The 25942-nt window shown below is 36.9% G+C and overlaps 1 long non-coding RNA gene across 1 annotated transcript in view; it reads left to right on the top strand.

Moving 5' to 3' along the window:
• The window catches only part of LOC111752573 (uncharacterized), a 363311-nt gene extending 356500 nt beyond the window's left edge, over positions 1-6811 (top strand). The window contains exon 8 of the long non-coding RNA XR_010318857.1: positions 6736-6811. This is a non-coding gene — a long non-coding RNA (uncharacterized LOC111752573). The remainder of the gene's footprint in view (positions 1-6735) is intronic.
• The last annotated feature ends 19131 nt before the right edge of the window (positions 6812-25942 follow it).

Below are 25942 nucleotides of genomic sequence, written 5' to 3'. Positions count from 1 at the left end.
CTAAAATTAGCAGGGTTGATAGCAGAGCTCATTTTGGTGTTAATCCTTTTATAGTTTTCTTTTGTTTCTTTTCAATTTGATAGCCATTTGTAGGTGTTTTGTTATCTGTCACGAGACACACAAACTCAGAGCCTGCTTTCCTTAGTAGTTGTGAGACAGGCAAAGGGTTTTTAAGGGCAGTGCCCTTAGTGGAAGATGGCCATGTTGTGTGTATTGTGTTGGGACTCTCACTGAAGAGTGAAGCCCGTTTGCAGTGACTTGCAGGGCTTTCCTTTAGGTAACTCTGAGAACCCCAGATTGTCCTTATTAGACAGAGGCTTGGACTGAGCCTTTCTCCCTCCCGCCCCACCCATTCCTGTGGCCTTATGAGGAGGAAAGAACCCAACTTTCATGTTTTATAGGTTGGTCTATATTCTCACTTGTCATTTTCTTGCCTGCTTTATAGTACTGGGAGCTATCCAGGAACACTTCACCTTACAGTTCAAACACAAATGTCTCAAGAAGCCCTAATCCAAAGTGAAACTTCTATAAATAATAAACAGCAAATAGGCTCCATTTAGTTATATTAACCCCAAAATAGGTCAGCACATTGTTTAAAAATGCAAACATCACAATAAAACAGATTCCCTAGATGGAGAATTTGATGTGTAGGTGCAGATTTTCTGGACGTGGTAGAGAAAAAAATATCCACACCTATGTTTCTCTACTTAAAATATTTATATATTATCTCTGAAAAGTGCTCCTTTTGAAATGCTATTTATTATAAGCTGGTAGAGCTCAAGGGCTCTCCGTCCTAGTAGAAGCCCTTCTTATTTTTCCTGATTGCTGAGTAGTCATTGCTGACTTTCCTCTATGAGACCTATGGAGTCCTCAGGAGAGTTGTAGCTATTGCCAGATTTTTCCTTATTTCTTTCTGAACAGCTTGGCACTCATCTGCAACCCTCTTTAGTTTCTTCAATGGGTCTAATTTCACATGTTAAGAATCTTATTGTTTGCCAGCCAAAATAAAACAGCATAGTTCAAAACTATTTACACAGTTCAAAACATTTTTTCTTTCGGTGCACATTCGGCTTGCCTTTCTGCCTCGATTGTATGTTAACTTCGTTTCTTTCATGCCAGGAATAATTAGACAATTAAGTGCTAATGTTCGGGAAATGAAGTGGCATGTTTTCACTGAAATTCTCATCTACAAAAATACCCACTCTAATTCGCATTTCCCCTTAGAATCGAATGGGTAAAGTGTTCACTGTGAACTCCAACATATAGATCCTGAAGTATTTGCACTTGGACAAAGATATGACACTGTAATTCAATTGAGAAATGACAGTAATTACTTTTTCCCAGGGAAGAGTAATTTTTGCAATTAAAAATATACAGAGGCGACCGTTACTGTGTTGAAATCTCCTGACCCTTTAAAACTAGTTACCTCCTTTAAATCTTCCTTCAGTTCCCTCCCTTCTCCTCCATACTCCCTAGAAATGCCGTAATTAAGAAGTGAAATGGAAGCCCAGTTTACTTGGGATCCAGCTATACATTTGGCTGGATTCATTCATCTAATCATAAAAATAATGTAATGCAAATCTCAGCCTGATCCACGAGGTCTCTTCTGTAGCTTCCCATTTAAAGGTCATACTGATCTCCAGGTATTCTAATAAAAAATGAAACTTTCAAGTTTCTGAAGAGAATTTCTACCTCTATCCCTCTTCTCCCCCAGTCTCTGCCTCTCCTTCTCATGTACTGTCCCTTCGCAACATACTAATAGTTAGAAACAAGTCAGTAAGATCAGCCCACACTTAAAGGGAGGGCGATTAAGTTCTGCCTCTTAAAGGCAGGAATATTAAATAATTTGTGGACATATTTTAAAACTCAAGAATGCTGGAGAAGGATTTTCAGCAAAGAAGTGACATGGATCTTCAATAGAAAAAGCTTGATCTGAAATATGGTACGGAGTGTGTTCATTCTGTGAGGGACTGGGTTTTTTTTTTATATAATTATTTCTTTCCTCATTAACTGTATGCCCCATTAAAGAGGGACCATATCACCATTGATCCCCAGCACTGCAAATCCCTTGCATGTAAGGGGTAATCCTTAACTATTTTTAGAATAACTGAATCGTAAATCAGTAACTCAATAAACGAAAAATCAATAAAGAATAAATGACTGAGTTACATAACTTGAGAGATAAGTCAAAAATGGTTAGGAAGATATTCCCTGTAATAATACTGCCTAGGTTCAAATCCAGGCTTCACTACATACTTTGTGTCTTTTCTTTGATAGTTATTTAATCTCTAAGTCTTAGCATAAAAAGGGACTATTCCTAGAACCTACCCCAGAGAGTTATTGTAATGATTACATGATAATTATTGTTAGACAGAGTATTTCAAACCCATTGCTGTCAAGTTGATTCTGACTCACAGTGACCTTCTGGACAGAGTAGAAGTGCCCCAAAGTGTTTCCAAGAAGTGGCTGGTGGATTTGAACTGTAGATCTTTTGGTTAGCAGCCAAGCTCTTAACTACTGCACCACCAGAGTATTTGGTATATAATAAACACTCAATAAATGTTAGCTAGTATTATAGCTATCGTTAATGCTCACATTCTCCAGCTATTGAATGAGACCCAAGATTTGAATCTGTATCTGTTTTATTCTAAAGACTGCAGTCTTACCATATGCACCTTCAAGATTAGAGGTAATATTACTTGTTCGTGGGTAGTGATATTTAAGCTCTTAGAATATTTCAATCAGAATTTTTATAGAATCACCATTTAATTTGCTGACTAACTTTTGTATAAGTATTAGAATAGTTTGTTTTTTATCAAATTTGGGCTTTTTATTCAATTGTGGAGGAAGACCATGTAGTTTCTTGAGGTTTGTTAATTTAATAGTTTTTCTGGTCTAGTTCCTAGAAAATAGTATGTAGCACCACCAAGATCATTTTGGATTGGCTTTGCAATACAATAAGAATGGTAGCAGCAGGAAGAGCCTGCTTTAGTATGTGTTTGACAACAAAGAAATCCTATAGCCTTCATGGCTTATGGAAAGCATTTTCTTTTGTGCTCTTCTTTTTACTATATCTAGTATAAGACTAAAAAAAAAAAGGTGTGTGGGGGTGGGGGAAACATAGGTCTGTGTCAGTTTTCTATTGATGAGTAACAAACCACCCCAAAACTTAGGGGCTTAAAACAATCAGTATTTCATTTGCTGACTAACCTTTGAGTCAGCAATTGCGGCTGGCATCAGCCGAGCAGTGCTGCTGGTCTCACCTGGGGCTGAGGACTTGAGTGAGGAGAGATGGTCTAAGATAGTTTTGCTCACCTGGCTGGTGCTGGTGCTGACCGTCAGCTGAAGCACAGGTATCTGGCACGTTAAAAAAAAAAAAAAAAAAAAAGTAGCAGGGGCTTATTCACGTTATGGCCTCAGAATTCCTACTGGCAGCCAAAAGGGGAAAGGTCCAAGTGCACAAGCCCTTTGCAAGCCTCTGCTTGCATCGCATTTGCTAAAGTCTCAGTGGTCAAAGCAAGCACACGGCCAACCCCAGATTCAAAGAATGAGAAATAAAGTCACCTTATTTTTTTATGATGTGAGGGAGTACCTGGGTGGCACATGCAGTTAATGCACTCAGCTGCTAACTGAAAGGCTGGAAGTTCGAGTCCACTCAGAGGCACCTCGGAAGAAAGGCCTAGCAATCTCCTTCTGAAAAATCAGCCACTGAAAGCCCTGTGGGGCACAGTTCTACTCTGACACACATGGGGTCACCATGAGTGAGAATCGGCTAAACAGCAGCTCATTCATGATGTGCAAGAGCTGCCAAGTCATATTGCAAAGGGGTGGGCATGAAGGATGGCAGGGATGATTGAGGCCATCTTTGCAAACAATTACCACAGTGTGAAAGATAGTTTTAGGATTGAATCTGCAAGACGTGAAGCAAGTCCCCATAAATCTTCCGAGATGATAGTTGTATCACATTTTGAATGTACTAAATACCACTGAATGATTAATTTTTTGTTACGTGAATTTCACTTCAATAAAATATTAAAAAAAAACTTGAAGGTTTTGCAGCTCAGAATTATACTTGGCATAAATATTGATTTGAAATGTGCTTCTTACGTAGTCTCTACAAGCAGGCATCTAGGTTACAATATAGTCGCAGCTGGTTGTCGCAGAAACCGTAATGCATATGCCCTGCACATGGGTGCTAAGATTCAAACAGACCTACAAGTCTGCAAATCCAGCTTGGGATTGTTTGGGTGGATGCAAAAGCCATGTTTATGCTTCTTAAATACTATGTGTCTCCAGAGCTGGATAAGCTTTGCTAATGAAACCTGATAGTCATGTTTTCCACGGTTTCTTAAGAGAATTAAAAACCCCAGGAAACTCTCAGAAATTTTATTTATTCCATCTGACTTATAACACAGGACTCCAGATACAGCCTTCTTAGGGAGCTGCCATGCTGTGCTGAGCCCATCTCCTTCTGACTCCTATCCCCTCAGCTCTTCATCTAACTAGGCAGTTGCTTAGATGCTGAACAAGATGGGGGCGGTGGGAGGGAGTGGGGAAACAGTTCTAATTTCTAGCATAGCCAATGCACCATCTAGCCTGCTACTTTACTTGGGTCAGAAAATGTGCCTATCTGCCACTCCTTACCTTGACCATGTAGCTTAGACATGCTGCAAAATCAGTGAGCACCAGAAAATCAACCCAAGGAACATGTGGCTATTTCCCAGGGAGGTCCTGAATAACTTTAGAAATTTTACGGGTTCCTAACGGCACATAATAACAACAACAAAATCATCCCCTGCCCATAGCATAATGTGAGATAGCAGTAGTGCGCATAACCGAGCCAGAGAACCTGAAAGTTTATAAGTAACTATGTAATCATGGCCTAGCCGTGATTCTCACAACCGTAACCATCACAGTCTCCTAAGTTTGTCTACTAGGTTTTATGGAACAGCGTCTTGGAACAACCAGCAAAACATTTGGCACGTATTTCTGGAATCATTTTAAATGTGTTGATTTATCTAGCTCATTAAACTTTGGCTGTAATGCCACATCTCCATTGAAATGTGCAAATTCTCTTGTGAATTATGATTTTTAAATTAAAAACACTTATTTTCTTATAGGCAAAACTACAGATATTGTGGAAATTGTGGGCATGAGCAGAAGAGTGATCTTTAATAATAACACTTTGTAGAGTAACCAGTAATTGATTTTCATTGATCACTCTTCTAAACAACAGTTGTCTCCTATTGAAATGCCTTTTTCTTCCATGCTTCTATAATTTACATACCCATGTTAGTCTGGGAATAATGTCAAGATGCTTATGGAACAATCTTCTACCATCTTGACCATCTCAACTTTCATTTCCCTATTTAAAAATCAATAGTAATAGATTAATCTCTCGCATAAGACCAGAAATCCACTGAGAGGCCTGATTATGGTTTAACATTGTACAAAATAATGAAAACCTTTCTAGTAATTTTCTGCTTGTGATATTCTTGCTGAATTTCTAGATTTTTGTAATTTCTTTCATTTTGCACCCAATAGCTTTTACCTGTGCTCTGTGTGATCCTGCTTGCATGATACTGGTGATGATACATGAGCCAAGCTATTTTCCACACATTCTCTGAGGCAATTAACCCCACATAGAAACACATGAAACAAAGATACACTTAAATTCAGATATTTGCAAAAAGGATATAGTTTCAGATTGGTGATTTTTATATCAAAATGTTGCGTTAAACCAAAACTCATTGCTGTTAAGCCGGTTCGACTCATAGGGACCCTAGGTACAACAGAATGAAACACTGCCTGGTCCTGCACCATTCTCACAATCGTTGTTATGCTTTAGCCCATTGTTGCGGCCACTGTGTCAATCCATCTCATTGAAGGTCTTCCTCTTTTTGCTGACCCCCTACTTTGCCAAGCATGATGTCCTTCTCCAGGGACTGGTCCCTCCTGATAACATGTCCAAAGTACATAAGATGAAGTCTCGCCATCCTCACTTTCAAAGAGCACTCAGACAGACTTGTTCATTCTTCTAGCAGTCCATGGTATATTCCATATTTTTCACAAACACCATGATTCAAAGCCATCAATCCTTCATTCTTCTTTATTCATTGTCCAGCTTTCACATGCATGTGAGGCAATTGAAAATATCATGGCTCGGGTCAGGTGTACCTTAGTCCTCAAAGTGATCCTATTAAAAAAAAAAAACTTTTTTTTTTTTTTTGATTAGGCAAATGCCTATGATATATGCCTGCCACTGAGTTTTATATTCTACCTAGAGCTCTTCTCTATTTTTGGAGAAGAAATAAGAAATTCCCTGTCACTTATTTTCTATATTTTTCCCAGAAGGAGATCAATAAGAAAATTACAAATCCATTTCAATCCTTTCCTAAATAGTGTTTAAACTACTGATAAATTAAAATGTTAATCTAAAAATGAATTTCTATTGCCATCTTTTGGGGGCTAATAAATACTTCACAGGCTTTCTTTTTCACCTGGAAGCAGTACTTCCATTTTGTGGCTCAGAGAATGAACCAGTGTTCATTCTAACTGTGACCCTCATGATTTTGTAGATTTTTATCAACTTCCTATTTAGAATGCCTCTTTTCTTTCTTTTTAAGGCTAACACACATATTACCACTCTCAATAATCCCTGATAACTTAGATTGTTGTATTCTCTATCTTTTCCTTAAGCCAAACCTTTTTCTTTTCTTTTTTTCTTATTTACAGGCTTCTGGATTTCTTGAATTCTTCTGAGACCAAAAGAAGACTAAATCAAAGAAGAATTCTTACATTGGTATGTAAACATATCCCAGTTGGTATGTCACGGAAGTTACTTATGGAATCTTTTTCAGAATTTTTTTTTTTCATTGAATGTAGTTAAAGGTTGGTTCCAGAAAGGAGAATGTTCACTTTCTCATGTCTTAGACAATATGATTTAGAATATGTGTGACATAAAAAGAAGCAACTTAGCTTGAATGACGTTACTTCTAAAACTCTTATATATTTTTCTGATAATCTGGCATGAATTTGACTTTGGTCACCAGAGTTTTAATGCCTTCTCCACTCTATGATGTTGTATTCACCACTTAGTTTTTGATCTTGAAAAAATGAATCTAGTTGCTAAAGCTTCTGTTGGTAAGCAGCAATAATCTGCATTTTCTAAAGAAGGTTCTACCATTATAAGTTGTCACCTTGATCATTTCAGTGGTTCCTTATAACTAGCCTTGGCGAGTACCATGTGGATGGCTCGTGACTGCATTCCTTGTTGAGACTGAGCATAACTCTGGATCCCCATTGTTCTAGAAAGGAATGAAGCCCTGTGGTAAGGAAATGGGATGTTTTTTGTTGAAATTCATTTCCATGGTTGTAGCTAGTTTTGAGGATATAGACAAATCCACTCACTAGAAATTTGTGGTATCAATTTTCCTATATAAGGGAAAATAAGGAAAGAGGAGAGTGTGAGTGTTAAGGCATGTTGGAGGTAGAACCAAGTTGACATTTGCCATTCTTGAGCCTCTTTCCTATCCCCAGAGGAAGGAACACAGGAAGCTCCTGCTGGTGAGAACATTTCATTGTCCAGTAAAGCATCTTTCTCTCTGGCCTGAATTCCATAATTCAAGACTTTATACTACCTTGGAAATATACTTTCCTATTTTTTGATTTGAAAATAACAACAAAAGAGCAGGGGCTTAGGTACAGTGGTCAATGTATCAGACATTCATTCTGATGAAGTGTTGAGTGTATCAGATGCTTGGAATCAAATGTCTTGGTAAATATTTTAGAAATCAGAGCTAGTTTTCATTAAAAAAAAAAAAAAGCCTCTCTGGAATGATTAATATTACTGTTGCTGTTTTGTTTTCACTTACTTCAAATATATATTTTTTAAATTAAGTTTATCTGCGAGACAAGCCAAGCTTGGACTACAGATTTAAAAAGTCAACCTGCTTGGCTTGGGATTCCTACTTGGTGCTCTGGTGATCTATCCTGGTTATCAGAATGACATATGCTTAGATGGAGTGCTGATATTTGTGCACCTTGGAGCCCAAAAACACTAGAATTTTTCAACAATGAGAACATTGGGTATTTCTCTTTGTGTGTGCTAATGGTATGGACTGATTTTGCAGAATCACTGCAGCAAGTTGTAAATGATGTATGAAATGAAAAATTCCTGTCCAGTGCACAGAGCGAATCTATACAGTTCTATGCAATCACTTTAGTGCTGGGCTATTTGTTTTAATATTTCCTTCAGAGACACAGTAATTTTTTTGGTGAGTCCGCATATCCAGATGCTTGCCATTCGTACATAGCACAGATTTCCTTTACATATATTTCAAATGAATTTCACTGTCATATAAGTATATTTAAATTAATAGAATACTGGATCTTAGAGGATTTGACCTTTGAAAATAATATTAGATGAAAACAATATCTGTATCTTTGCTTTTAATAAAAAAAATAGTTTGGAAAATATTGAAGAGCACAAATAGTAAAATTAGAAATCATTTAAGCTCACTGTGAAAATATATTCTATGTTTACATTTAGTACATATTTTTTAAGGTTTTTTTTTGTTGTTGTTCCTTGCGTTTATATTGCATTCTTTTAAAAAATGTTCCTATTGGTGTATTTGTAATTTTTATTTCCAGTTACCAATAAGGTTTGAACATCTTTCTACACTCTTCTACAACGCCATTTTTAATCACCACACACTGTTCAATTGCCTGACTATAGCACAAAGGAATCTTACCCATTTCTAACACTGAACAGTGGATACTTAGGTTGTTTATAATTTTGCTAAAATAAATAATTTCCTATATCAGTACTGTAATGGCTACATGATTTTAGTAATTTTAGGATGTATTTGATAATATCAAATTTACTTCTAGTTTTCCGTTTAAAAATTTTCTTGACCGTTGTGTTTGTTTTCCCAGTTGGATTTTGGTGGTGATTGGACTATCTTCATAAATGACTGGAGTAGACAGAACTGGCAGAGCTGTAGTATTGAGTCATGGCATTGGAGGCACAGCGTGTGTCTCCATTTATTGGCAGATGTTCTAATATGGATTTATCCTTGTATTGCAAAAAATAAACCTCCTGAAGTCATGACAATATTTTATCTAAGATTTTTACATATACTCTGTAAGTTATATCTGTATAGTTCTTTTTTTTGTCAGTATTTTGAAAAAGAATAATTATAGCCTCATAATATTAGTCAACAAGAAAACACATATGCATACACACACACCCCATACTCTGGAGTGGTTTAAGGAGCATGGAGTGACCCCTCTTCTTCAGGTGTGATAGGATTAGTGTCTACATCTGGCTCATTTTGGGGGAGAAGTTCTTTGAAACTTTTAATCTTTTTGCAAGATTGTTGATTTGTTCAGGTTGTTTTCTATCTCTTATTGAGTCAGTTTTGGTAATTTATATTTTCCTTTGAAATATCAATTCATATAGAATTTAAAAATTTGACAGATTCATATGCAATATTCTTTTACAATTAAAAAAATAACTCAGTAAATCTATTGTTAAATTATTCTTCTCATTCTTAATATGAGATATCATTTTCTTGATTAGCTTTGCCAGAAGTGGTTTTGAAGTTCTTCAATTTACTTATTATTACTACAGTTTTTCTGTTTTCTTACTAGCTTCTTGAGGTGCATGCTTGGGTCACTTTTTTTTGTTTGCTTACTAATAAAGGAGCCCTGGTGGTGTAGTGGTTAAGAGCTTGGCTGCTAACCAAAAGGTCAGCAATTCAAATCCACCAGCTCCTCCTTGGAAATCCCATAGGGCAGTTCTACTTTGTCCTATAAGGTTGCTATGAGTCAGAATCGAGTCAGCAACGGGTTACTAATAAAAACACTGAAAACTATTAATTTTCTTGTGATCTCCATTTTAGCACATCTCATAACTTTTGATATGTTATATTATTTTATTCATTGTTTAATAATCAGGCACGGTGTTTTGATATTCTCTTTAATCCACTAACTTCTTTTGTTTCTATCCATTTGCCTATTACAGATATTTCATAATAGGGATCACATAATATTTGTTCTTTTGTGTCTGACTTATTTCACTCAGCAGAATGTTTTCAAGGTTCATCCATGCCATAGCATTTATCAGAACTTCATTCTTCATTATGGCTGAATAATATTTCATTGTACGTATACACCATTTTGTTTATTTATTGATGGATACTTGGGTTGTGTCTACCTACCTTTTGGCTATTATGAGTAATGCTGCAAGGAACACTGGCATATCTGTTCGAGTCCCTGCTTTCAGTTCTTTTGGGTATATCCTTAGGAGTGAAATTGCTAGGTCTCTTCTTTGACCCTTGAATTATTATTTTTTACTGTGTAGTGAAATTTTCCTGTCCTTCTGTTAAAAATGTCCAATTTAACTACATTATTATTTTTTTTTTTCCTATGGTCAGAGACTATCATTTGAAATTTTTTGAGGATTCCTTTATGGTTTCGTACTCAGATTAATTTTTTTTTTCCAAAGTAAAACATGTTTGCTAGAGAAAATGTATATTCTCTTATTTCTGGGTACACTGTTATCTATATACTTATCAGATGGAATGTGTTAACTATATATTGTAATATTAAATGTATTTATTAAACTTTTGTCTGCTTGGCATAAGCAATTGAATGAAGTATATTAAAATCATGCAGTATAATGTAGGATTTATCAGTTTTTGCTTTATTTATTTTATTACGCACATTTAAATTTAAGAATTGTAACTTCTAGATGAACTGAATTTTTTATCATTACTTAATGATATTCTCTTTCCTTATTAATTTTGTAAAAATCTATTTTTATATTACTATAGCTACTGCAGCTTTCTTTTGATTAGTATTTACCTAGTATGTTGTTGTTGTTCTTAGGTGCTGTCGAGTTGGTTCCGACTCATAGTGACCCTATGCACAACAGAACGAAACACTGCCCGGTCCTGCGCCATCTTCACAATCATTGTTACGCTTGAGCTCATTGTTACAGCCACTGTGTCAATCCACCTTCTTGAGGATCTTCCTCTTTTCCACTGACCTTGTACTCTGCCAAGCATGATGTCCTTCTCCAGGGACTCATCCCTCCTGACAACATTTCCAAAGTGTGTAAGACGCAGTCTCGCCATCCTAGCCTCTAAGGAGCATTCTGGCCACACTTCTTCCAAGACAGATTTGTTCGTTCTTTTGGCAGCCCATGGGTATAGTCAATATTCTTTGCCAACACCACAATTCAAAGGTGTCAACTCTTCTTCGGTCTTCCTTATTCATTGTCCAGCTTTCACATGCATATGATACGATTGAAAATACCATGGCTTGGGTCAGGTGCACCTTAGTCTTCAGGGTGACATCTTTGCTCTTCAACACTTTGAAGAGGTCCTTTGCAGCAGATTTGCCCAATGCAATGTGTCTTTTGATTTCTTGACTGCTGCTTCCATGGCTGTTGATTGTGGATCCAAGTAAAATGAAATCCTTGACAACTTCAATCTTTTCTCCATTTATCATGATGCTGCTCATTGGTCCAGTTGTGAGGATTTTTGTTTTCTTTATATTGAGGTGTAATCCATACTGAAGGCATGGTCTTTGATCTTTATTAGTAAGTGCTTCAAGTCCTCTTCACTTTCAGCAAGGAAGGTTGTGTCATTTGCATAACGCAGGTTGTTAATGAGTCTTCCTCCAATCTTGATGCCCTATTCTTCTTCATATAGTCCAGCTTCTCATATTATTTGTTCAGGATACAGATTAAATAGGTATGGTGAAAGAATACAACCCTGACACACACCTTTCCTGACTTTAAACCAATCAGTATCCCCTTGTTCTGTCCAAACAACTGCCTCTTGATCCATGTAAATGTTCCTCATGAGCACCATTAAGTCTTCTGGAATTCCCATTCTTCGCAGTGTTATCCATAGTTTGTTATGATCCACACAGTCAAATGCCTTTGCATAGTCAATAAAACACAGGTAAACATCCTTCTGGTATTCTCTGCTTTCAGCCAGGATCCATCTGACACCAGCAATGATATCCCTGGTTCCACGTCCTCTTCTGAAACTGGCCTGAATTTCTGGCAGTTCCCTGTCGATATACTGCTGCAGCCATTTTTGAATGATCTCCAGCAAAATTTTGCTTGCGTGTGATATTAACAATATTTTTCTATAATTTCCACATTCAGTTGGATCATCTTTCTTGGGAATAGGCATAAATATGGATCTCTTCCGGTCAGTTGTCCAGGAAGCTGTCTTCCATATTTCTTGGCATTGACTAGTGAGCACCTCCAGCGCTGCATCTGTTTGTTGAAACATCTTAATTGATATTCCATCAATTCCTGGAGCCTTGTTTTTCACCAATGCCTTCAGAGCAGCTTGGACTTCTTCCTTCGGTACCATCGGTTCCTGATCATATGCCACCTCTTGAAATGGTTGAATATCTACTAATTCTTTTTGGTATAATGACTCTGTGTATTCCTTCCATCTTCTTTTGATGCTTCCTGTGTCATTTAATATTTTCCCCATGGAATCCTTCACTATTGCAACTCGAGGCTTGAATTTTTTCTTTCAATTCTTTCAGCTTGAGAAACGCTGAGTGTGTTCTTCTCTTTTGGTTTTCCATCTTCAGCTCTTTGCACATGTCATTATAATACTTTACTTTGTCTTCTCAAGAGGTCCTTTGAAATCTTCTATTCAGTTCTTTTACTTCATCAATTCTTCCTTTAGCTTTAGCTGCTCGAGGCTCAAGAGCAAGTTTCAGAGTCTCCTCTGACATCCATCTTGGTTTTTTCTTTCTTTCCTGTCTTTTCAGTGACCTCTTGCTTTCTTCATGGATGATGTCCTTGATGTCATTCCACAACTCGTCTGGTCTGTGGTCACTAGTGTTCAATGCATCAAATCTGTTCTGGAGATGGTCTCTAAATTCAGGTGGGATATACTCAAGGTCGTATTTTGGCTCTTGTGGACTTGCTCTGATTTTCTTCAGTTTCAGCTTGAACTTGCATATGAGCGATTGATGGTCTGTTCCACAGCCGGCCCCTGGCCTTGTTCTGACTGATGATATTGAGCTTTTCCATCATCTCTTTCCACAGAGGTAGTCAATTTGATTTCTGCGTGTTCCATCTGGCAAGGTCTGTGTGTGTAATCACCCTTTACGTTGGTGAAAGAAGGTATTTGCAATGAAGAAGTCATTGGTCTTGCAAAATTCTATCATTTGGTCTCCGGCATTGTTTCTATCACCAAAGCCATATTTTCCAACTACTGATCCTTCTTCTTTGTTTCCAACTTTTGCATTCCAATCGCCAGTAATTATCAATGCATCTTGATTGCATGTTCAATCAATTTCAGACTGTAGCAGCTGATAAAAAATCTTCTATTTCTTCATCTTTGGCCCTAGTGGTTGGTGCATAAATTTGAATAATAGTCGTATTAACTGGTCTTCCTTGTAGGCATATGAATATTATCCTATCACCGACAGCGTTGTACTTCAGGATAGATTTTGAAATGTTCTTTTTGACAATAAATGCAACATCATTCCTTTTCGAGTTGTCATTCCCAGCATTGTAGACTATATGAGTGTCCGATTCAAAATGGCCAATACCAGTCCATTTCAGCTCACTAATGCCTAGGATATTGATGTTTATTCATTCCATTTCATTTTTGACGATTTCCAATTTTCCTAGATTCATACTTCGTAAATTTCAGGTTCCAATTATTAATGGATGTTTGCAGCTGTTTCTTCTTATTTTGAGTCATGCCACATCAACAAATGAAGGTCCCGGAAGCTTTACTCCATCCACGTCATTAAGGTCGACTCTACTTTGAAGAGACAGCTCTTCCCCAGTCATCTTTTGAGTGCCTTCCAACCTGGGGGGCTCATCTTCCAGCACTATATTAGACAATGTTCTGCTGCTATTCATAAGGTTTTCACTGGCTAATGCTTTTCAGAAGTAGACTGCCCGGTGCTTCTTCCTAGTCTGTCTTAGCCTGGAAGCTGAGCTGAAACCTGTCCTCCATGGGTGACCCTGCTGGTATCTGAATACTGGTGGCATAGCTTCTAGCATCACAGCAACACGCAAGCCCCCACAGTACGACAAACTGACAGACACGTGGGGGATTTACCTAGTGTATCTGTGTTATAATATATATAATTGTATATATATTATTTACCTAGTATATCTGTGTTATATATATAATTATATATTATATAACTGTATTCTCACAATTACAAGTAGTATAATACATATTATATATTAAAAAATTATTTTACATTATTATATTTATTATATAAATATATAACATAATACTATACATAAATATTATTTATAATATAATTTATGTAGGATATATAAATATTATGTATAAAATATATAATTACATATAACATATATAATACATCTATATTATTCTTTTGCTTTTTTAAAAAATGTTTCCCTAAAGGTTTTTTTAAATTGCTGTAAAAATATAGATAACACAGCATTTGCCAATTGATATTCTTTCAAGTGTACAGTTCAGTGACACTACACCTACACCTTACTTATCGATTACCTCGTTATCCAACACTTCACATTTACAGCAACAGTAAAAAATCTGTCCAGTTATTTTGCACATTAAGGAGACAATGGGCATGGTAATGGCTGCTGAGTGTCCCTTCCCTCGAGGATGGTCTCTGGGCACCCTCTGAGAAGCTGGGCCGAGCTATCCCGTGCCTTCTACTCTCTCCTGCCAGGTGGGGTGCTGCATCTGAGGTTCCTGTGCTGGGCTGGCCTCCTCTGTGGCCATGGCCTCTTGGTGTAGGCAGCACCAAGCCAGCGGGAGCCTTTCCTGTATTCCTAGCTCCTAGGCATCCTAAGGCCTTGCAGTTCAAAATTGCTGTGAGGTAGAAAGGCAGGAAAGAAGAGGCATGGGAGAGGGTGTTTGGAAGAAATGCTTGCAAGTTTAATGGCATCCCAGAGCCAGCTTAACAGGGCCTGAAGGCTCCACCTCGGTAGGGCCAGGGTGCAACCTGGCTTCTAGCACCCTCTCTGGAAGTCCTGAGCCTTGGTGACTCGCCAGGCCCAGAAGGTCAAGCAAGAGTGGGAGTGGAGCCCTGGAGGCTGTTTTTCGAGGGAAGCTCTGACCCAGCACAGGATTAAGGTGAAGTGGGTAAGCCATGGGCCCTATAGTCACACAGCCCAGCTTTATCCACATTTGTCTTCCCCAAACCTTCTCCACAGGGGAGTAATCCATAACTGGACTCGTCACAGTGATGAGCACTTCAGTAAACCTTAGCTGTTACTATTTCTCTGATTATATTTTCTAAATAATAAAAATCCAACAAATAGGTAATATGAAAGCAGAAAAAAAAAATCCTCCATTTTCCCATAATGCTGATTATGGCACAATGACATGGTCTTTGGACCCTAACCATGTCAGTAAGTGAAGAGTGGGTATAATAACATCAATCATATTGTACAACCATCACCCATATCCGTTGCCATATTTCTTTCTAGGTCTTTAAGTTAGATGTTTCCGTTGTAAATAGAATTTGCTATACTTAAAAAAAAAAAATCCATAATGATAATATGTCTTTTTAACTAGTGGTTAGTCAGAATCCACTTGATGGCAATGGGTAAGGGTTATTTATTTATTTATTTTTTCATTTTTATGGTTACGGATATCTGGACTTGTTTCTTCCATCTTTTTGCTTTTCATTGGTCCTGATTTTTCTATCCTGTTTTCTCCTTTATTATGATTTTTTAAAAATCTACCTTTTTTTTTCTCTTTACTCATAAAAAACAAAATAGAATTTGCTATACTTAAAAAAAAAAAAAATCCTTAATGATAGTATGTCTTTTTAACTAGTGGTTAGTCAGAATCCACTTGATGGCAATGGGTATAGGTTTTTTGTTTTTGTTTTTCATTTTTATGGTTACAGATATCTGGACTTGTTTCTTCCATCTTTTTGCTTTTCATTTGTCCTGATTTTTCTATCCTGTTTTCTCCTTTATTATGATTTTTTTAAAATCTACCTTTTTTTTTTTTCTTCTCTTGACCCTATTTGTATTCTTTCAGATCTGGAAATTCAAAGTCATTGGTTGCTTAAATATTACCTCTCTTCTATTTCCTTTTTTCTCCCTTTCTTGGACTCCGTTTAGATATATTTTAAACTTTTTATTTTGATCTTTCTATATTTAACTCCCCTTTCATATTTTCTTTCTCTCTGTGCTACATTCAGATCTAGCTTCCAGTTCATTAAGTCTCTCTCTGGCCGTGTCTACTGCTTAACCCAAGCACTGAGGTTTTTTAAAAAAACTGAGGCAATTATATTTTTTATTCCACAAAGTTCTAGTCAGATCCTTTTCAAATCTCAATGGTCACATTTGATATTTTCTTTTGTCTTACTTATTTTATGATTCTGTCTTTTGTTTTTAAATATTTCACACATTGTTATTTTATATTCTGGATCTGATAATTCTAATGTCTAACCTCTTGAGGGTATAAATCCATTTTATTGTGTGCTGACTGTTTTCACAGTGTTAGGTTTTGATCCTTGAGCCTATACTTGTTTAATTGTAGTCTGTGAAAATTTGAGGCCTTAATGAAGAATACTTTTGTCCAGAGAGAATTTGCCTTTTCTTGAGACAGATCCAGAGGTATTAGTGGCCTAGGACCACTTTAACCTTTTCCAGTTTCTTAAATTTTGGGCTTAATTCCCTCATCATAGCTATATTTCAAGATTTATGGCCCACAGTTCTGATAATGGCATATGTCCTCAGGACAACTCTACATTGCATTTATTACTTATTGCTCTGGTTTCAGCCTATTAGCTTTTACCTCCCCTGCCCTACTCCCATCTTTACAGCTTTCCCTCACTTACTGTGACCATGCATTTTATGCATTATCTGGCTGTTCAGTAATAGGAAGGGCTTTCAGAGTTATCTAGTCTGTCATAGTGTCAGGAAAGCAAGTTTTCTCATAGTGGAGTTTTTGGTAATATTGTAATATTTTATTGCCAATTTAAGTTTTTGTTTTTATTAACTGTTTAGTGCTTACTGTAGGCCATGTGTGTGCTGGACCTCCTGAGTGCAAAGCCTTAGTTATAAAACCACTTGTACTCTTAACTCACATTCTTGTGAAGGAGAGATAGATAAATAAGCACCATACAGGCTAATAACTTTTAATCGTAACAGACTATGGAAACAGAGGTGAGGAAATGAATAATTCTCCCTCGAGGGGATTAGGCAAGGCTTTAGAGATAGACGATATCAGTACTGAGTTTTGAGGGCCATGTAGAAGTTGCCCAATTTAAGAATATAAAAAAAAAAAAAAATTTTTTTTCATTTTTAAATATTTATCAGACATAAAATATTCTTGATAAGATTCATCAGAATGTATGAAATACTGTTTTAATGTGTGTTGTTAAAGTAGTTGTACTGGATAGCCTAAAGTTTAGAAATGTTAATATGTCTTCAAAACCTTAATAATGTATTTATTATTATCAAAACCTTAGAATCATTTTATTCCATTTTAGGGTTAATAATAATTTCTGATATTGTAGGTCTTGATTTATCTCCTCGACTCATCACATTCACCTTGTTCCCAGAATATTCTTGTTTCTTCCTTTTTTCATAGGTCTTGATAAAATCAGAATCTAAGATGGAAAGATGTCTCCTGGTATGCCACAGTGGAGATTATATGATAGACAGTGTTTTTCTAATTGATTTTATCTGCCATCTGGATATGTCTTATAATATTACTCTGTCCTTAAACTATCATTAATTTTTATTTGCTTCAGTTACACACGTTTCCTTCTATGATTTTTTGCTCACGTCTATCCCCCATTCTTGGGTAGTATCAATTTTCTTCACCTAGTATTTCTGTCTTTGAAAAAAGTAGGATGACACTGTTAAGTGGGCCATTTAACTGAAGAGTGGCATGTCAGACATTCATTTTCTATATATAAAATGAGAGAAATGTATATAGGTTAATGTATGTATTTATTGAGATGAATAATACAGCTATTTTATGATATTTAAGCCTAAATGCCATGGTTGTATTTTTTTTTTTAATAAGTCGAAACTTCCCTTAAAGGAAAGCTGAGAAAAGTAGTAATTTGGAACTAGTTGGCTTAACTTAAAAAGCTCCCCTGTGACATCTGATTGTGTTTTAGTGCAATTGCTTTCTGAGACTTCCTCATTAAAATATTGACTACTCTTTTTCTTCAGTAAATGCTAATCCTGGCTCCCATGTACATGTATTTACATTTCACTGCAGGCAGCCTGCCAGGTTAGAAACAAAACCAATTTGTTAATATCACTATTTCCTTTTCAGCAAAGAAAATATGCATTAAAGTAAAGGTTTTTTTGTTTTTTGTTTTAAATAATAAGAAACAGCTCCTGTTGATACCAACCATTTACTTGTCTCTCTGTCTTAGGTTGTGATGGCTCACCTCCATCTGCCTGCATTTCTCTGCTCATTTCAGCTCTGGCCATCTCTGTGCAAAGTTCTGGATTCTAAAAAATCCCTTTCCCAGGTCCTGGTGTTTCCTTTGCCCCCTTCTCCTCACCTTCCTATTGTTGCACTTTTGCTAGTCCCTGCCAGGACCCATCCAAGGATGCAAAACACTATTTTTAAGAGAATGTGAGCAAATGTGGTTAATCTTGGCTGATAACATGCTGCTGGGCTGGAGCATTCTCCCCAGAACTCTTGGAAATCTTCAAACTGTAAGAGGGTTCCCATTTGATTTATGATTCATAAGTGGATCAGTGTTATTAAAATCCACAGGAGCCCTTTGTTCATTTAGTCACTTCGAAGGCCACCCAGCATGCACTTCCGTGCACTATTTTGCACAAGGGCATTCTCCTGGAGCACATAGCTGTTTGTTAAATAATCCTTCTGGAGAAAGCAACTAACTATGCAGCTGAACATCAGGTAGTATTAGTAACTGTAGAAGGTCTGTGCACACTGAGTTATCTAAAGTTACACAGTCGAGTGAATTTGCAATAAAAGCTAACAAGTTATTAACCTTATTAACATACTTTGCCTGGCTGGGTTCTACTCTTTACTTTATTGAATATTTTATTTATAAAATGGATTGATTGATATTTACTATTATTTATGCAATCCATAACGAAAAATGAGTCATTTGCAAATGTGACTATATAGTTTGGTGCTGGGAGAACTTATATTTGGCATCTAAAAATTGGGGCCTGCTTTTTCTCCTCACCTTTATTGTTTTTCTCTCTAGTCAAATGGCCTCCTTTGCTCAGGCAGGGTTAGCAGAACAAGGTCTTATTGGTAGCCTTCGTGTGCCATTTCTACTTTAGGAAAAATGTTAAGGAAAGAAAAGATTTAGCCTAAGCAGTTGATTAATTGCCACCTTTTCAGTTTTACCTTAACTGCTCTAAGATTTCTGGTCCTCAGTCCTTTACTGCAAAGATTCCATAATGACCAACAAAGTTAGGAACCATTTCCCCTCTTGAGCCCTTTCGTCTTTCAGAATGTTATTCCATTTTACTTTCATTCAGTTTGAGTGATGTTGTTAGCTTTTCTCTTGTGCCATTTCTTTTTGTATTTTAGATTGGTGTGGCATCATCTTCACCACCTAAATCCTATACTACTTTGACCTGGGTGTGTACCAACACCTTAACAGTCTTTCTGGTATAGCCTTTGGTCCTGAAAGTGGTTAGCATTGAGATACTTCTCAGGAAGACACATTTAGCAGTGCAGTGTTGTTGCGTGAGGGAAATCGTCTCATCCAGCTGGTAAGCAATTTATGCCCTGAAGCATGAAGATTTCATAGCCCTTGTAATTTTATCCTTCCTGGTGTTACTGCAGGTGCTATTTTTATTCATATAAATATTTAATCTTCTATAAAACTTATTAAGCTGTTGGCCTCAATAATATTTTTTGGCAGCGAGTTCCCTAGGTTAAAGGGACACAGTCAAGTACAGCAGCTTAGCTCAAGATCACAGCTTTAAATAAAGGCATAAAAGGTGATTCTGTGAGGTTTAAAAAAATATCTCAGCAAAGCTGTTTGGGGTTTGGCTATGACATTTCCCAATAATTCTGCCACAGACTCAGCAACATTGAGCTGGCAACTGAGAGACCAGGAAGCAAGCTCAGTTAAAACTAAAGTGAAAGTAGTTAATGCATGTTTTTCTACAGACCTAAAAACTCATGTGAATTTTGGCTGATTGTGACCCTGTAGGATCGAACTGCTCCAGAGGGTTTCCAAGGCTGTAATCTTTATGGAAGCAGACTGGCGCATCTTTCTCCTGAGGAGCAGCTGGTGGGCTTGAATCGCCAGCCTTTTGTTTAGCAGCCAAGAACTTAACCTCTGTGCCCCCAAGGCTCCTTTCTCTAGACCTAGTGGAGAGAAAAGCAGATAAAACCTGTAGGCAGTGTTCTTCATTTTCTTAGCATTCAGGCCCTCGTGTTAACATTTTTGTAGATTAGTGGTGCCAAGGGCTGGAGAGGCAGGTTAACTAAAAGTACAGGAAATTTTAAGGAGTGATAGAACTTTTCTGTATCCTGGCTAAGGGGGTAGGTACATGACTGTATGCATTTGACGTTCATTCTGTTGTACGTAGGATTGCTATGAATCAGAACTGACTTGACAGCACCTAACACTAACAACATGCATTTGACAAAACTCTCAGAATTGTACACTAATAAGGGTGAATTTTACTGAATATAAAGTACTCCTCAATAAGCTTGACTTTTACAAAAGTGTCCAGCAGTCTGATTTTCACAGATCTGACATGATGACATTATATTTGTGCCCTGTAGTGGAATCTTAAGAAGCCCTGGTGGCACAATGGTTACACTCGGCTGCGTACCAAAAGGTCAACAGTTTAAACTAACGAGCTGCTCCGCAGGAGAAAAGACTTGGCGACCTGCTCCTGTAAAGGTATCAGCCTAGGAAACCCTCTGAGGCAGTTCTGCTCTGTCTTATAGGGTTGCTAGGAGTCAGAATCAACTCCACAGTACACAACAACAACAGGATCTTCAATGCTTCACATAGCAGCGTTTTCCCCTTCTGGGAAAGTTTTGTTCATAAGCTTCCCTCACCCCTTGAATGAATTTTTGTAAATCCCTTAGTATTTTTATGGAGATATCCAAAGAACTAATATTTTATGGTAAGAGTTCTACCTGAAACACAAATATTTTGTATGCAAATAAAGAAGCACCACTTTAGAAGGACTGACTATTCTACATACGAATAGGTGACTCTTTGGAGACATGGATGTTTCATACTGGAATCCCTCTTAACTTCTCTGCTATGTGACTAATGGATCTACTAGACTTATAGGACACGAAGATTTGAATTCTTTAAGTCAGTTTGCAAATCCACTTTTTCAGATTTGCGTAAACTTTCCAGAGTTCCACTTCTTCAAAGTTCCACTATGGCTGCTTAAAGCTTATTGAAGAAAAATCACAAAACTAGTAGAATAAAAACTCTTGGTTTTTAATGATGCCCCAAAATCCCTCTATTTATCTATAGTTTTGAAAGTTATTTGTATCTCCTCTATTTCTAAAATGTATTTGAGGTAACTTGTTCTATTAAAACTGATATTCTGAAATTTATATTGCTAGATCACAATCCCACTTGTATATCCTTCACTCGTTAGAACGACGTCTCTGTATCACCTTGGTCAAGCCATTAGCCTTTTTTCTGAGACTCAGGTTCTTCTTCTCAGAAGTGAGGGGGTAAAATTCTAAGAGATCATCCCCTCATTGGTTTCCGAGTACCAGCTATACCCCCTTTCATTGCATTGGTCACACTGTATTTAATTATTATTCATCTCCTACATTAGACTATAAGCTCTGTGAGGGCGGTGACCATACTCCTCTTATTCATTGTGCTATCCTCAGCAGATGGAGGGAACTAGCATAATATTTCTTCAATAAATGAATAAATAAATAGTACTTGCCGTATCTAATAGACGATGATGCTGCTGCTTACTACATGCTTATATCATTCTATATTTTAAATTAAATAAAATTTCTGTGAAAATAGCTTAACTAAGTATAATTCGTTCTGCAAAAAAAAAAATTACTGGTATGGAAAGGCAAAGCTGTTGCCATCATGTTTTGTTTTTTTTTATTTTGGTATATTGGAATGTTTTGTTAAAAAAAAATTTTTTTGGTACATTGTTTAGATTTTTATATTAGATACTGATACAATTGTCAAAACCCAGTTCCTCCATTTACTGTGTTTGTTCTTAACAGGAATTTAGGTCAGCATTGAACGGTGCCAGGGAATCCCAAGAATTTTCCCCCAGAAAACAAGAGCACCAGACATGCAGAAGGACAGCAATACTGTTTGGCAGAGCTATGTAGACCGCCAAGTTGGCAATAGTGCCTGGTTCAGTTTGGAAAAGAGTGACTTACAAAAGGATTTTCTTTTTCTTATACGTCTTTTTTTAACCTCTTTCCCTATCCAGTTCTCTCTGAAAACAACTTATGTATTTAGAGAAAAATTTTAAATCAGTATGTCATATATCCAACAGATCTTGTTTCCCAGAGTCCCCCTAGGTTTGGAAGCCTGTTAAGTCTTTCAGGTCCAGATAATAAGTGTGTACAGGCATGAGTTTGGGATGAGGGTAGTTAGAGTAAATTAGGGTTAATTGGTTCAATGAGATAAAACTTCCGTTACATCCTGAACCCAACCCAGTTCCCTTTTAGAGATAGTAGGTTCATATCGCAATATGTCGTTGATTTCACTTTAGTACCTAGTATTATAGTTTTGGAAACCCTGGCGGCATAGTGGTTAAGTGCTACGGCTGTTAACCAAGAGGTCAGCAGTTTGAATTCACCAGGCGCTCCTTGGAAACTCTATCGGGCAGTTGTACTCTGTCCTATAAGGTCACCATGAGTCAGAATCAACTCCACGGCAACAGGTTTGGCTTTTTTTTTTTTTAATATTGTTTCACTCTGGTTTTCATGGCGTATGCTTCCCAAAATGCATGGCATCTTTTGTTAACAATATTTATTTAGCATCTCCATTGTCCAGGGAGTTTCTGGGTCTTGGGAATGCATCAGTCTACAAAATGTTATCCCGATAACCCTGGGACGCCAGTAGAACTTTTATTAATTATTCCCACTAGGAAATGAGAGAGTTTGAGAGTTTCCTCTGAGATCACACATGAAATTCTTAGCAAGATTGAAACTAAAACCGGATCTTTGTGCACGAGCTGACTGCACCATTCGGTATACCAGACAGACTTGCAGGGTGGGGAGTGGTGTTGGTCAAGGCACCCTTGGATTGGTGCCTGTTGCATTTGTCCTTGGACTGTGACCTTCTTACAGGCCACCTAACAGCTGGTCTTTGTCATTTTCAAATAACCCCAAGTAGAGTCAATTAGACAAAAAGATGGGAAGCAAGGTATTGAATTTTATATTTTCTTTTTGTGTACTTGGAAAGGAAAAAAATATTTTTCAGGGCAAAGATGTAAAATGAAAACAATTTTCTCAAGCTCTTATGTCTGTCAAGACGCTACTAACCAGAGTGGCTTTTTCTCCCCTTACTTTTTTATTTTTTGGAAGGGGAGGGATGACCCTGCTGGGTTTTGGAGTATGCCTATAGTAGCTTTTAGCAAATCACAATCCCAGCAGTAGGTTCAGCTTTGAAGAAAGATTTACAAATCTCTCACTGCTTTATAAATATCTGCATTTATATCTTAAAGAAGAAGAAGAAAAAGCCCCTCACAGTTGGTCTCAGCCTCCTCACCCTCTCCACCCCGCTACTTCCCCTTTTCTTGCTTTCCTCTTTCAGAAATTAAAGATTGTGATGTGTGCAGGAAATGAGGGTCTATAAAATTGTGATAAAATGTTCCTGCGAAATTGCCTTTGAATTTTCGCCTTGAATTGCAGGCAAAATGAAATTGTTCGCTTTCAGCATTGCTTTGTTTTTGACCCCTTTTTGTGAATTCTCAAAGGAAAGAAACATATTCCCATCTTTTATAGTAATCAAATTTATCTGGCATCTCTCAGCCTCTTGAATTACTTATGCTAGAGTTGGCCAGCCTCAGGAAGGCTGTGGCTGGTTTATTTATTTATTGTTCTAAAGTGAGGGTTTTTGACATGAGGTCCCCACATCATCCTAGGGGAGTATAGAAGAAAAATCGAAAGTGCTTTCCGCCGTCGCATATGTGCATTATGTATGTATGTGCACACCTATTGCAAAGGTAAAAGACATCCATCTAATGAGAAACCATAGCGGGAAGTTCATGATCATAGGTCATGGTTGTATAATTTAATATTTTCATGAGAAAAAAATCTCATGTCACTAATGCAAAATTATATGTAAAAGGCAAAAAAAAAAATCTGGGGAAAGGATTTGCTTATGCACAAAAGTGCTAATAATAAATAGGTTATATACTTGTTTAGTTACTAGTTGATTTTCACAAACATTATTTCTGTAACAAACTTTTTTCTCTGTAACCCCCTTGTAATTATGGGATTATGGGGGTTTAGTATGACTATTAAGGAGCCCTGGTGGCGCAGTGGTTAAGCATTGTGCTGTTAACCCGAAAGGCCACAGTTCAAACCCACCAGCCGCTCCGAGGGAGAAAAATGTGGCAGACTACTTCTGTAAAGATTTGCAGGCTTGGAAACCCTATGGGGGCAATTCTACTCTGTCCTATAGGGTCACTATGAGTTGGAATCGACTGGAGGCAACGGGTTCGGTTGTTTTTGTTTTAGTATGACTCTTTCTTTCATATGAGAACGTAGGGATGAGAGATTGAACGTGGCAGTTACCCACAGCAGTATTCGGCCAAGAACAGCCTTGCCTGGTAACCCCGAATTTTCATTTAATATGATTCATTCATTTTTTATTTCCAGTCCCTTGTGTCTATACTCAAAAAAACCTAGGCTACAGGTGCAAACCTGCAGAAATCAGATTTGAGTTTCTAAACCAGATCTTTCTTACGTTGAGGAAACAAAACGTACCACTATCTGGGAGAATACATAAATGGCACTTTTTCCTGTGGCCTTAACCTCCACTCGGCTCAAGTTAAAAATTAGCTAAATTATTTTTTGAACTACCAGTAATGCCTCACATATTCTTTATTTAAACCTATGCTTAGAAAACTATATGATGTATCTATCTGTTGAGCATCTTTTACGCTCATACATTTCTAAATTATAATGAGTTAATCCTGAAAAGCTCTAGTTTCATTTTTCTTCATATTTTATAATATAGACAAAATATGCTACAATCTATTCTCTACACTAATTTTTCAAAGGCTGTCATGTATGTTTCAGATTTATTATTAAAAATTGCTTCAATAGGAACTCATAAAACCATGATCCTTTCTTTAAAGCTACTTTTATCTAGGTCAGTAAATAAAAATTATTTACTCATAATTTATAAAAATCGTTTTATTTCCTGAATAAGTTTAAAACAGTATAAAATGAAGATCCTTAGGACCAGGTGTGTTATGTTCAATTTGAGCGTCTCTCAAATTCTACTTGCTCGGTATTGTGAGAATTTCAGAATTATTGGAATAGAAGGTAGCCTGCAAGTCACCTTCTAACAAATAATAAGCATCCATCTGTGTCTCAACGTTTCACAGAATAAATTTTAAGATGAAACAAAAAGTCAGCAAGTTTAACATAAGTGGGAATGTTTGCATTGTTAATTTATTTAACATTAATTTACTTCAGAAATACTACTTATTTTAATTCCCATTATCGGTGACTTAATTATGACTAATTTGTACAGTTAAAGAAATCAACTAACCCACTCATCACATTTCATTTTTTATGAAAAAAAGGAAATGAGTTTTCAAGATTTAAATGCAAAAGCATGTAAGTTTTCACAGCGTTTCTTACTGGGCTACAGATTTCGAGAGGACGCTGCATCTACAGGAGACCAGCAACTTCATTTCAGTTTCTTCTCTTTCCTTATTAAAAAAAAAAAACTTAACGTTTGTATAAATAGTTTAACCCAC

Source organism: Loxodonta africana, chromosome 21 (assembly GCF_030014295.1).
Source record: "Loxodonta africana isolate mLoxAfr1 chromosome 21, mLoxAfr1.hap2, whole genome shotgun sequence".
In the NCBI taxonomy this organism is placed as follows: domain Eukaryota; kingdom Metazoa; phylum Chordata; class Mammalia; order Proboscidea; family Elephantidae; genus Loxodonta; species Loxodonta africana.
Note: the sequence above shows the minus strand (reverse complement) of the source record. Positions and strands in the feature narration are given on the sequence as shown.